Source organism: Bos grunniens, chromosome 2 (assembly GCF_055505025.1).
Source record: "Bos grunniens cultivar Pamir isolate PY7600 chromosome 2, Bosgru_T2T1.0, whole genome shotgun sequence".
Classification (NCBI taxonomy): domain Eukaryota; kingdom Metazoa; phylum Chordata; class Mammalia; order Artiodactyla; family Bovidae; genus Bos; species Bos grunniens.
Window position 1 is genome coordinate 27,732,311 of NC_141166.1, and position 14,817 is coordinate 27,747,127.

Here is a 14,817-nt window from a genome sequence, read left to right on the forward strand (position 1 = left end):
AGCACTAAGTGAAAGTCTGTGCATGTGTGTGTGTGTGTGTGTGTGTGTGTGTGTTCAGTTGTGTCTGACTCTTTGAGACCCTCATAGTCTGTAGCCCGCCAGGCTCCTCTGTCCATGAAATTTCCCAGGTAAGAATACTGGAATGGTTGCCATTTTCCTCTCCAGGAGATCTTCCTGATGTAGGGATCAAATGTACTTTTCATGCATTGGCAGGTGAGTTCTTTACCACTGGGCCACCTGGAAAGCTCCTATGTAAATATATTAAGTCAATTCTATCATGTAAACATACAGGGGCCAGATCTTCTCCACTACTACAACACTTAGCAAAATTCCCTCCAGGGGTTTGTTTAAGCCATATGTCTATCCATTGTATAGAAACAAGTATAATTCTCTGAAAATGCTCGAGAGTTTTAGTCATTCCTTCAGAGAAACTCTTCTTATTCAAAATCTTTTATTCTTAAGACTTGGTGACATTTTACACTTAATCAATAGGAAACTCCTTATTTCTAAGTTTTGAAAGCACAATAGTCAAACAATATCCTTGTCTATTAAGATTCTGAAATGTCATTGTGGACTGCCTATCATTTTCTCTGTTATAATTGCGTATCTCATTGGTTTTTAATGTTAAAATAAAAAATACATATATGTGTGTATGTGTATATATATATGTATATTGCTATTATATATATACACACACATATATTGCTATTCTTTCAGAATTAGTATCATGCATTTATATGTGATATATATGTATGCATATACATATACATGTATATTATTTTTCCTTAAGAGTTTTATTTTATGAGTTACTCTGCCTTATCCAAGCTTATTTACTCAAATCTTCACAAGTTTTCTTTGGTTCACTGTCATTTAATTCTCATCTGTCTTTGCTATCTGTGATGCCAGGTCAGTAGCATCACAAAACCAAAGATTGCCAATAAATTTGTGGGAGTGGTTTGAGTTGGGGAAGATGAGAGAAGAGATATTGTTATTCCATAAAATAAACCATTAAATATATGTTCCCTTGGAATTCAATGCAAAGTGGAACTTCCGCCTTTTCCCTGTCATCTCAAGACATCTGTTTACAGACCTCTCTTTTGCCTGTAGAAACCATATGAAGTACCTGATGCAACTCACTTAATGTACAGGCTTAGTTCTCTAATGCAGGAAATTCCCTAAATTTATACTGTCTGTAATCTACATTATGATAATCATACTATACTATATTTACCAGTCAATTTGCTTATGTGGATGACTATATAACATAATCCCTTATTCACATTGTATTGTGTTTCTTTTTGCAGCCTTGAAACAACTTTAAAAAGACCATAGATTCTAGTATTTATTTGAATATTTGAGTTTAAGAAACAGAGCAATTACATATTCCTTTTCTAAAAACGCCGCCATTTCGTTTTCATCCAGAATGATCAGAAACACTATTTCCTAGTGGGACCTCAAGAAGAGTCTACTGAAACTCGTGTTTCCAAACAAAATCTTTCAAAATGTTTCCATTCATTCCAGAGGTTTAGAGATGGGTTTCACCCCACTGCGCTGGAAGGCCCATCACCCCTCACAGTGGCCCGAGTGTGCTAGAGCTCCCTGGCTGGTGTCATATTCATGCCTGATACCCAAGTCCTCTCCAATTTCCTGGAAGGTCATGGACTCCCTTTGTCTCCCTACTATGTCTGCACATGTCTGTCCATCTTTCTCATTAGCACTTGTTCAAGGGACACCGAAGCACAGGGATTCAGAAGCAAGCTGACTGCTGTGAATACTTGGGACACCTTAGGTTGTGCTACTGACCCTGCATAGATCAGTTTCCCTTCTTATAGGAAGCTTGAGGAAAGAAGATTGGGGAATGGTACTTATAGCAGGTTAGATAGAATCACCAATTCAATGGACATGAACTTGGATGAACTCTGGGAGATCTAGAGGGACCTAGGGGCCTGGGTCCATGGGGTCACAAAGAGTTGGATGCGACTTGGTGACTGAACAACAACAAACTCCTATAGAAGGAAGAGGCACCTCTCTCTAAAGATGAAAATGAAGACATTGATGATAGCAGATGCCATGTGTTGAATGTGGTGATTGTGCTAGGACCTTTCGTTCATCATCTCATTTAATCCTGTCAGCAGCCCTGCTAGCTAAGTGTCTTTATTGCTATTATTCCCCAGCAGTCTTCTAAGAGATCTATATGCATTAATTCACTTAATGAGAAGTATGTATTATACAAATACAGTTTTTACATATGGGAAACTTCAGGTCAAGTAAATTTCTGAGATCACACAGTATGTGAAGTCTGGTTCAAACCCAAGTGGTCCACCCAAAAGACCCTGGACTGCAGCATGATAGGTCTGTCCAGCAGCTTGCTTCAACAGAACACCTTGGTGGTGGTAGATTCTGAAGTGAAGTCTAGCTCTTCGGTCTGTTTGTGGAGTGTTTTCTCAACTTGCTCTGTGGTCTACAGCTTCTAAGAAGGTTCTTAGTGGTCTCCACCCCTGATGTTCCCAACCTGTGTAACGCCCTTCCCTGAGTATTGGCTGGACCAGGGCTTTTCACCTAATGTGCAACTCTGGCAGGATGTCACCTCCAAAATTAGATTTAAAAGAAGACCATGTCTCCCATCTTGCTTGCACTTCTCCCGAGTGGCAGTTCTTGCTTGCTTGCCTGATTAATGAAGTGAGCCGTCATACTGTGAGCACCCTATGAAGAAGCCCACATGGCGAGGAACACAGGGCAATCTCCAGCCAATGGCCAGTGGACAATTGCTATGCTCCATCTAAACCACCCAGGAAGGAACTGAATTCTGCCAATAACTGTATAAGTGAGCTTGGATTTGGCTTCTTCCCCATTCAGACCATAAGACTGTATTATTGGCTGAATGTTTGTGTCCTCCCTAAGTTCAAAGGTTGACCTCCTAATTCCCTATGAGATGGGCTTAGGAGGTAGGCCTTTAGGAGGTAATTAGATTGTAAGGCTTCAGCTCTCAGAAATGGATTAGTGCCATTTTATAAGTAGAGACCCCAAAGAGCTCTCTTGAGTTTTCTGTCATGTGTGGATACAATAAGTAGTCACTGACTCTCCCCAGAACCCCACCATGCTGGCACCTGATTTGGGCTTCCAGCCTTAATGACTTTAAGAAATACATTCTTACTGTTTATAAATCTACCAGTCTGTTGGACCTTGTTAGAGCATCCTGAATCAACACCTTGATTATAGCCTAGTGAGACACCTGAGTCAGGGCCCCAGTTAGACTGTGTTCAGATTCCTTATCTACAAAAGCTATTAATACAATCTAATAAATATTACCGTTTCAAGCTACTAAATTTTGGTGTAAATGTTGCAGTTAAAGATAATACACTTAGCTGACCCAAATAAATAACTCCTCTAATCTCAAGATTTTATTAAGCACTCAAAGGGTCTATAGAGAATCAATGAATTCCCATGATGAAATAAAAGCTCTGCATTTAATATTTACCATTAACTGAGTACTTACCATACATCACTATACTAAATTCTTTTTTTCACATTCAACATTAATATTTAAGTCTCACAACTTTGGGGAGGAACATTCTTAGTCATAACTATATTCATCAAATTATATTTAATAATGATATTTTTGTGTTTATTTTCAGCTATCTCATCAATTGTTTAGCTCTTACTAGAGATCTATGCCCCAACCACTAATGCTGAAGAAGTTGAAGCTTAATGGTTCTATGAAAACCTACAAGATCTTCCAGAACTAACACCAAAAAAAGATGTCCTTTTCATCATAGGGGACTGGAAAGCAATAGTAGGAAGTCAAGAGATACCTGGAATAACAGGCAAGTTTGGCCTTGGAGTACAAAATGAAGCAGGGCAAAAGCTAATAGAGTTTTTCCAAGAGAATGCACTGGTCATAGCAAACACCCTCTTCCAACAACACAACAGATGACTCTACACATGGACATCACCAGATAGTTAGTACCAAAGTCAGATTGATTATACTCTTTGCAGCTGAAGATGGAGAAGTCTATACGGTCAGCAAAAACAAGACTGGGAGCTGACTGTGGCTCAGATCATAAATTACTTCTGCCAGATTCAGACATAAATAGAATAAAGTAGGGAAGATCACTAGGCCATTCAGGTATGACCTAAGTCAAATTCCTTATGATTAAACAGTGGAAGTGACAAATAGATTCAAAGGATTAGATCTGATAGAGTACCAAATGAACTATGGAAAGAGATTCAAACATTGTATAGGAGGATGTGTTCAAAACCATCCCCAAGAAGAAGAAATGCAAAAAGGCAAAATGGTTGTCTGAGGAGGCCTTACAAATAGCTGAGAAAAGAAGAAAAGCAAAAGGCAAAGGAGAAAAGGAAAGATATACCAGTGTGAATGCAGAGTTCCAAAGAATAGCAAGGAGAGATAAGGAAGCCTTCTTAAGTGAACAATGCAAGGAAAGAGAGGAAAACAGTAGAATGAGAAAGCCTAGAGATCTCTTCAAGAAAATTAGAGATACCAAGGGAACATTTCATGCAAAGATGGACACAATAAAGGACAGAAATTATATAGACTTAACAGAAGTAGAAGATAATAAGAGGTGGCAAGGATACACAGAAGAGCTATATAAAAAAGACCTTAATGACCGGGATAACCATGATGATGTAATTGCTCACCTAGAGCCAGATCTCCTGGAGTGTGAAGTCAAGGGTGCCTTAGGAAGCATCACTACGAACAAAGCTAGTGGAGGTGATGGAATTCCAGTAGAGCTATTCCAAATCCTGAAAGATGATGCTGTGAAAGTGCTGCATTCGATATGCCAGCAAATTTGGAAAACTCATCAGTGGCCACAGGACTGGAAATGGTCAGCTTTCATTCCCATCCCAAAGAAAGGAAATGCCATAGAATGTTCAAATTATGACATAACTGCGCTCATCTCACACGGTAGCAAAATAGTGCTCAAAATTCTCCAAGCCAGGCTTCAAAAGTACATGAACTGAGAAATTCCAGATGTACAAGCTGGATTTAGAAAAGGCAGAAGAAACAGAGGTCAAATTGCCAACATCTGTTGGATCATAAATAAAGCAAGAGAATTCCAGAAAAACATCCACTTCTGCTTCATTGACTACATTACAGCCTTTGACTGTGAGTCAGAACAACTCTGGAAATTCTTAAAGAGATAGGAATATCAGACCACCTTACCTGCCTCCTGAGAAACCTGTATGCAGGTCAAGAAGCAAAAGTTAGAACTAGACTTGGAACAATAGACTGGTTCCAAACTGGTGAAGGAGTACATCAAAGCTGTATATTGTCACCCTGCTTATTTAGCTTATATGAAGAGTACATCATGTGAAATGCCTGGCTGGTTGAAACACAAGCTGGAATCAAGACTGCCAGGAGAAATATCGATAACCTTAGACATGCAGATGACACCACCCTTATGGCAGAACACAAAGAGGAACTAAAGTGACTCTTGATGAAGGTGAAAAAGGAGAGTGAAAAACCTGGGATAAAACTCAACATTCAAAAAATGAAGATCACGGCATCTGGTCCCATCATTTCATGGCAAATAGATGTGGAAACAAAGGAAACAGTGAGAGACTTTATATTCTTGAGCTCCAAAATCACTGCAGCTGGTGACTGCAACCATCAAATTAAAGGACACTTGCTCCTTGGAAGAAAAACTATGACAAACCTAGATAGCATATTAAAAAGCAGAGATGTTATGTTGCCAACAAAGGTCCATTTAGACAAAGCTATGGTGTTTTCATGAACTCCGGGAGTTGGTGATGGACAGGGAGGCCTGGAGTGCTGCAATTCACGGGATCGCAAAGAGTCAGATACGACTAAGTGACTGAACTGACTGATGGTGTTTTCAGCAGGCATGTATAGATGTGAGAGTTAGGCCATAAAGAGGGCAGAGTGTAGAATAATTGATGGCTTTGAACTGTGGTGTTGAAGAAGACTCTTGAGAGTCCCTGGGACTGCAAGAAATTCAAACTAATCAATCCTAAAGAAAAGTAACCCTGAATATTCATTTGAAGGCCTGATGCTGAAACTGAAGATCCAATACTTTTGCCACCTGATGTGAATAACTGACTCATTGGACACTGATGCTGGAAAAGATAGAAGGCAGGAGGAGAAGAGGATGACAGAGGATGAGATGATTGGATGGCATCACTGACTCAGTGGACATAATTTGAGCAAGCTCTGGGAGATGGTGAAGGACAGGGAAGCCTGGAGTGTTGCAGTCCATGGAGTCACAAAGAGTTGGAAACGACTGGGCAAAGAGATTTCTTTTCTCAGCTCTACCTTGGTTTCCCTCTCCAGTATTAGCCAACTTGCTGAAAGTCTTCTTGAAGGTCACTTCTTTTTATGTGGACCGATATTACATTAAGAAGATGATCAGACTTTACTTTTATGAATGCTCATTGCGCTTTAGATACAGAATCTACAGCTTGCTTTTTGTAATATCTGCTGCATGAATGCCCATTGCTTCAGATCACTTATGATTGGGATGAGTTTCTTTTATTGTTGTTATGTCCCTGCAAGGTTTTGACTATTTCTATTGTAATCCTCTGTGTTTCGTTGATGATGGAGTCACAGCATTGAATGTGTAGAAACTTCATCTTTTTTATTAACATGAAGACTAAAATTGGATTCCTCTTCCTATATCTCAATAAAGGGCATATTATCTTCCATTATGCAACCTCTCAGCACACACACACACACACACACACACACACACACCCCTCACATACACACACAAGTTATAATAGATCAGGATGTTCTATTTGAGTGCTTGATGCTCACTGTAAACCCAAAGTGAATCTGTATTACTAAGTATTTTAGTCCTATTAGTTGCTTCTTTACATTTTTCACATGTGCAGACAGGCACCTATTTGTAAAAAGGCATATCACTGTCAAGACCATCATATGCTCAGCTTCCTGGGTTCTCCAAGGCTACACAGCCTGTGCACTCAAGATTTCACAGCAAGAGCAGAACTGAATAAGCCCACATGGCAGATTCATTATTTGCAAAAAATCAGTGTATATTCAACACATATGAATTTCATTTGCCCAGTGCACAATCTAGAGATAAACTTTCAGTCCCTTTATATTTTATAATAAAAAAGGATTTAAAAATTGATGTTTAGTTTTTTTCCTTAGATAAACATTTCTAACATAATTGCTGAGCTCCTTAGATTCCATTCCATTTATTTTTTCTGTATGACTTTTATTGAAGTTCTGTTTAAGTTCAGGCACCAGGCCACTGAAAAGCATGGAACATTTAGGCATTAACAATTTCTTCAAGAGTCTCGTGCCAGATAACTGCTGGTGTGTTTTAACTTTTAAACCCTCTTTCATCCCCTTAACCCTTGCATTGAAAAATCTGATTTTCAAAAGAATTGATTAGTTGTTAGAGAAGACGGGAAGCCCTTCTTCTTGGGGCTCTCTGGATGCCCGTCTCAACCCTACATGAATGCAGGAACATAAAAATAAGCAACAGGTTTGTCATTATTGTTGAAATACAGAGCTCAACATTTTTCTACTCTGAGACTGTGTTATAACCTCAGCCAGATTATCATGGAATATGAATGACTTTGATATTGTAGTGATCAATATGGATTACTAAAATACAAATAGCAGGGCTCCTGCAGGCCAGGAGAATGGTGATGAATAGATTTTGGGAATGTGTGGACCACTTTAGTCATTATAAGATTTGGGAGAGGCGAGCTAAAGGAAGAGAAAGGATGAAGAATGACTCTCAAGTCTTGGCTTCATGATGGGTGGAGTCTTTCACAGAGACAGGAAATCCAAGCTTCAGTTTTCAGTGAAAAATAGTGGATTTCTATTTGGATATGTTAAGTAGGAGGTGCCCGACTGACCTTTAGTTGGAAATGTCTAACAGGCAGTAGAATATATTTGTCTGGCATTCAGGCCAGTGGTCAAGACTCGGAGTTTGTGGGGAATGGAGGGATTTAAAGTAATGAGAGAAGGTACATGTTAATGGATTGATATGTTGCTATTTTTAGACAAGGAGACTTAAACCTACAAAAGTCGGTGAAAGAAAAATGCCTTTGGCATCAATATCTGTTCAAAATTTCATGTCCATAAGCTTAACTGTATGTGACTTAATTCTTTGAAAATATTTATTTAGCTCTTACACAAAGGCTCATCTTACTACCATGAGATTATTTGGGCAATGGGGAGGATCCTGCCCTGTTCCAGGTGGAGATAATTAACCTTGCACATCGGATGGATGGTCCTCTCAGGAGTCATCCTTCTCTACCTCTAGTAAAACAACTGTAAATTAAAATCTGGCATTATTATACTTATTTTATAAGCTTTCATAAAAATTAAAAAAAGAAGGCATACAACAGATTATTTAACAAATCACACATCACCTTTTAAAAACAATTTCTAAAGAGAGCTATCACAGTTATATAAGAATGCCTTATATTTTAAAAGCCACAAAACATGCACGGCATACATGATCAATTTGTGCTCACATGTTTGGGAAAGCTGAAGACTGGCTGGTGGCTATGCTAATCTAGCTGGGCTTCCTCAGATATTTGGTTGTCAGGGATCGAATCTGGGTCTCCCCAGTTGCCAGCAGATTTGAGATTGTCGGCTAGCTATAAGCTTAGGCATCTGGGACTCCACATTACTCTTGTCCTCCTGCTAGCTGGCCCTCATCTATCTTCACGGCGATGGCAGAGACACAGGAGAGCAAATCTGAATGCAAGCCCATTTCAAGCATTTGCTGGGATTCTATCTGCTAAAATCCTATTAGCCATGTGCCTGCCCACTGCTCTATTTAAAATGGATAACCAACAAGGACTTACTGTATGGCACATGAAACTCTGCCCAATGTTATATAACAACTTAAATGAATTTGAAAAAGAATAGATATCTGTATATGAACCATTTCACTGTATACTTGAAACTAACAAAACAATGTTTATCAACTATGTTCCAATATAAAATAAAAAGTAAAAAAAAAGGGGGGGGGGGAATAAAAAACAAAAATCTCATTAGCCAAAGCAAGTCACAGATGTGGTTGACCCTGGTGTAAATGTGGCAGTCCAAAGTTGTTTGGCGCAGGGTATGGCTATGGGGATAAAGAGAGAAACTGGACTGGCGCTGCAGTCTATCATAACAGCAAGCCTCCTGTCCATCAACATGGGTCCCTGGAAGTAGCAGTTAAATACACCTCTCCTATCATCTACTTAGAGTTAATTGGATCAATAACTATCACTATCCAAAGCTAAAAATCTAATTAAGATAGTAGAGACGCATAAATATATAATAGATAAACAACAAGGACCTACTATATAGCACAGGAAACTATGTCAGTATCTTAAAATAACCTATAAAGGGAAAGAATCTAAATATATACACATATATATGTATGTATAACTGAATCACTTTGCTGTACACCTAGAACTAACAAAACATTATAAATCAGCTATAGTTCAATAAAAATAAATAACACAAAGATGTAGAGACACAAAAAAGCTTCTCCATTTGAAGTAAACATTTATATTAGAGTTTTTTCATAGGTTTAAGATTTTACTATAGTTTAAAATTATTTCCACCATTTTTTCCTTAATAATATCACATGAAGAGAATCCTTTACATAAATACATCAATAAATATATTCATCTCTTTAACTGCTTAGTACTGTCTACTATATTTATTGTGTTATACACTGAAAATATATTAAAACATGGCCTCTGCTCTCATATTTAGAAAAATGGGAAATAAATCACATATAAGGCAAGGTGATATGTGATTATAATAAAATTCAATCTAAGTTCTACACAATTTTGTGCCATCACATTTTGAGCCCTATGTTAGTTGCTCTAAGGTTTTCATCTCGTAATACTCCATGAACACACATAAGTAGGTATTTTTATCTCTGTTTCTCAAACTAACGTACTGAGGTCTAGAGCTTTTAAGAAAGGTGCTTAAAGTTCCTTCATCTTCCAAACATTTGATTCAGGTTTGAACCTAACTCTTACTAACCTCAGAACCCAGATACTTTCCATAACCAAAATTGCCTCCTTCTCTTAGGAATCCTCTCTCCATTTATTAATATTATAGTGGTTCCTTGTGAAATTTGGACAGGAGACCACATTTTTAATAGAAAAAATAAAAGAAAAAAATCTTTTGGTAGTATATTAATTTAGGATTGTTAAACTTTTGAAATGAGATGATCGTTTCACCAGATCTTTTTATGTAAGGTATTTTAACTCATCTTTTCATTACACAAAAGTATGTTGCAGGTGCCAGTACATATTAAACATTTTTAGCAACATAAACAAGACATTGGTTACATCTTTTAATATTTTGCTGATGAAATGAAAGTCTTCCAAGCAACTATAATAAATTCCGTGGTCGCTACCCTCTGAGACTAATTAGTTGGTACTACAGAACATTTAAGAAAATGAAGCACCATTGGCAAACATCAGCTCTTCCACAGAAAGCTTCCAAATGACTCAGATATGGGCTTCATGAATTTAGCCTGGCAAGGCATGTGTTAAAATAATGTGAATATTACTATTACTTGCCTAATAATGTATAAAGAAGAAACTTGCTTGAATGTATAATTTAATATATTATTAAACATGGTCATTAACTCATTGTTAATATAGTTATTAAAAATTAACATCTGAAAGCTATTGAAATTTTTGAAAATTTAACCCTAAGGCAGGGTAGTAAATAAGCATCAAATATTTTGCTTTAAAATAACAAATAACTATCTTTAAATTGAGTGTGGAATATATAAAGCATATTAAAGCAACATATTTAAATAACCTCTGGCAAATATTTTTATTTCTTCTAACTTCAAAGTTTGTCAACATTTAAAATTTTCTGATTCTGGACAGAAGGGCTACAGTGAAAATTCTTGATCAATGTTTATACCTGAGGCATAAATTATAGATACTAGATGCATCTCTTTATTAGCCTTATAGATAAATACTTCCTTAATAGATTCATAATAATAAGAAACATAAGCTTTTAAGTGTGCTTCTACTGCAGATATAAGAAAATATCTTAAACATGCCAAATAAGATACCTATAAAAATACTACATGCTTTGAGACTTATATGAAAGGGGTAATAAAATCAGCACAGAAACTTAAGTCAGAAAGTCATGTTTGAAATGTTGCTTTTCACTTATAATCCTGACTGTACATGTAAATCATCTGAGACACTGTTAAGATGTATCAATTCCTTTGGCCTCATCCCAAGATGCTGAATTAATCTATGATGCTTGTACTGCTTTGTTAAAACATCCTCCTCTGCCTCCAGAGGCAATTGTAAATACATACTCAGTTTGAGAAACACAACATTAGATCTAGTTGCTGAGCCTGAATCCTCTTCTAAAAAAAGGATGACATTGATTATTACCAACTACTTCTCAAGAGTTTTTAGAAGACTCAAATGAGATATATACACGTGTTATATCAGCTTTTAGTGCTAGGCGTTTCAACTCTGTTAAATTGCTTTAATGAACCACATGATCCTCTCTAAGAGTAATGCAGTGTGCCTCTGTATGTGAGAGAGAGGGAGAGACAGAGACAGGCACAGAGAGAGTGATTCATCAGTTTGGATGTCATTTCCTTTCTGTGGATCTGCCTTATTTTTCATGTAGAACAAAATATTATTAATGGATATTTTAAAACTATACTTGATAGATTTAACATATGATTTGTGTTTTTTCCAGTTAGGTTAAGCATCTTGTCTGATAAATCTTATTTCTGTGGTTCTCCGATTATAAGCTAATTTATATTTCTACACTTAAAAATGCTGTTTATTAGAGAAATTTTTTTCAGAACATAGAAGTAATACATGCTAATAGATAAATGAAAATATAGAAATGCAGCAAAAGAAATCAGCTATGATCCAGAAAAAAAGCACTGTTGACAGTTTTATTTGCTCATTTCTCCATTTATTTAGTTCTTTTAAAATTATTTGTATGATATCATTCCATTAGAAAACGCTAACATTTATCTGTTACATGTTTTGCAAATATTTTTCTGATTTTATTACCAGCTTATTTATTTTCTTTTGGGTACACACTGTTTAAAACTTTTTGCAATCAAATAAACTGACTTTTCTCTGTGATTTCTTTTATTGTTTTTAGGTTTTTAAAGCCTTTTCTTCAATTATTCACCATATTTTCTACTTTGTGACTTTTTTAGCTATTTCACTGATCCATTGTTACCATGTAGTATGGATCAAATATCGCATATAAATGTAATTTCAGATACAGGCACACAGTTACATTTCCCTGAACAATATAGGGATGCATTTATTCTTTTAGTTTTCTTTTAAACCTTGCAATTAAATCAAGCAGAAAGTCTAAGCCTGAGATTACCGAGTCTTTGAAACTTTTAACACACGTATTAATCTCCTTTAAAAAACAAAAAAAGTGGAGGCCTTGGGCTCAAAATTTGAACAATAGCACCGAGCGAGCTTCACATGTGGAATTTATTTTTACAAGCACTTTCTATATTTGGCAATTCATAAATGTGTTCCATTTATGCTAACAGTATAAAGCTTCTTACGAAAATACATGTATTTAAGCTCTAAAAAGTGTATGCAAATAAAACTAAGTGAAGAAGAGTAGAGGTGATACAGGGTGTAGCACAAAGATGAAGGCAAGAGAGGTGGCCTGGGTTTCCCTCCTGCCTGTGATATTCCCAGCCGTTCTGCAGGCATATTACAGCACGCTGCTGACTGAGCCTCTCCCCCTAACCTGTAAAATGGGGATGGTAATAGTGTCACCGCATAATTTGGTTATGAGAATTAAGTTATTTATTCTTTGAAAAAGAACTTATAAAAGTGCTTCATGAATATTACTATTATCCTTAATAAGGTACCTGAAATTTAATGTCCCCTGACATTTAATTTTAGAGATTGTTTAAGGCAATAGTTCTAAAACTTGGGTATGTCTAAAACTCACCCTGAGAGGCTGACAAAACAGAGGCCCAGTTTCCCTGAAACTGAATCAGCTCTGACATTGGTCTTTTTATCAAGTTCCTTAAGGGATTCTGATACCCCCATAAGTGTGAGGACCACTAGGACCCCATCAAGAATTACTGATGAATGTGAGGAACTAACCTAAAATTCCTAGCTAACTAGTCTGTTTTCCCAGACTGCTGCCTTTTTTGATGTCAGATACAGTCCTGGGAGAATAGGGGGGAATAAGCCAAGTAAGAACTGTTGAATGAATAAACAAATAAATGAACTAATATGAGTAAGCTAGTTAGTACTAATTAACTAGAGGATTATCCAGTTTCTCAAATCAATTTTAACTTTAATATCATTCTGATTAATGTCCCAAAGGAGCTTTTTATGAAAGATGACAAAATGGTTTTGAATTTCTTCTGAAAATAAAACTAAAAATAATTTAAAAGAAAAAGTATTGCAAGACTTTTTCCATTGGGAAGAAAATATATTATAAAGCAACTATAAACAGTATGGGAGTAGGTTCAGAATTATAAATGTGATTAATGGTAAAGAACAGATATTCATGCAAATTCATTTACACATAAGTATTTAATAGGTCATAAATAGAGCATTTTAAATTCAAGATGAATTTTTTTTAACAAATGATGTTGTCATTGCAATCCATATAATAAGCTTTAAAGAGGAATAGAGAAAAATCAGAAATGCTTATACACCAAGATGTATTCCAGCTGCGTTAAAATTACATGTACATCAAAATTAAATCATAGGACTACAAGAAAGTGTACATAAATATTTATATAATAATGACTAGGAAAAACACTTCTAAATGTAAAACCAAATCTTTCACAGAGAAAATGAAATAAATGCATACCCCAAAAATGAACACAGTCAACCAGCACATACACACAGACAGGAAAAAAACATTGATTATCACTGTCATTATGCCAATGAAAAGAAACCATTTTCAACTATCAACTGACAAATATTAAACATTTAAAAATATTGACAAAGATATTGGGAATTAAGAAACATCAGGAATTGTATTTCATAGTATAAATTTCACAGAACTTCTGGGGAAAATTTTAACCAAGGCTTTTTAAAAGTCTTAAAAATGCACAAACTCTTTTACCAGTAATATCCTCTGTAGGACTGTAGCTTAAGGAAGTTATCTAAACTATGGAAATGTTTTGATAACAGAATTTGTTTCTCTGGGGAAAAAAAAAAAAACTGAAAGGATTGGCAAGAAGAAATTAGCTAAGAAAATCATACCATGCTTTTGAAATTAAACAACATGAATATATATTGCAAACTATGTCAGTAAAATATAGTCAAAGGAAAGTGTTCACATTACATTTCTTCCATTAAAAACAAAATTCTACATTTTATAAAAAGGAATATGATACAATGTTCGGAGGTCATATGCTAAAATCTAAGCAGTGGTAAATTTTTGCTTTTGAGGATATTAACAAATAATTTTAATATAAAGACTGTTTTCATCCATAAAAGACAGAGACTGGCAAAATGAAACCTAGTTTATTATTTTCACTAATAAACCTAGTTTATTAGTCTTCTTTAATTGAGTCCAATATGTTAAACTACTTTTTGATCCAGAGGTTAAAGCTTAAAAGGAAGTTTTTAGATATTACAGGTTTATCCTCCCTGGAATACCAGTAAAGAGTGTTTATCCATCTTTACAATATACAATTCCGGATTTGATAGTTATAGTGTGGTAGTGTGGTAGTTGTAGAATTAGAAGAAGGAAACTTGAGTCCACTCTCTGTCTTGTGAAAATCTCGTAAATCTTGGTTTCCTCAGTAATGAAACAGTGAAAATCTTAAGGAAAATCCT

The 14,817-nt window shown here is 35.9% G+C and overlaps 1 long non-coding RNA gene across 1 annotated transcript in view; it reads left to right on the forward strand.

Moving 5' to 3' along the window:
- The window catches only part of LOC147377788 (uncharacterized), a 41,874-nt gene extending 36,999 nt beyond the window's left edge, over window positions 1-4,875 (forward strand). Inside the window, exon 3 of the long non-coding RNA XR_015149617.1 lies at window positions 3,636-4,875. This is a non-coding gene — a long non-coding RNA (uncharacterized LOC147377788). The remainder of the gene's footprint in view (window positions 1-3,635) is intronic.
- The last annotated feature ends 9,942 nt before the right edge of the window (window positions 4,876-14,817 follow it).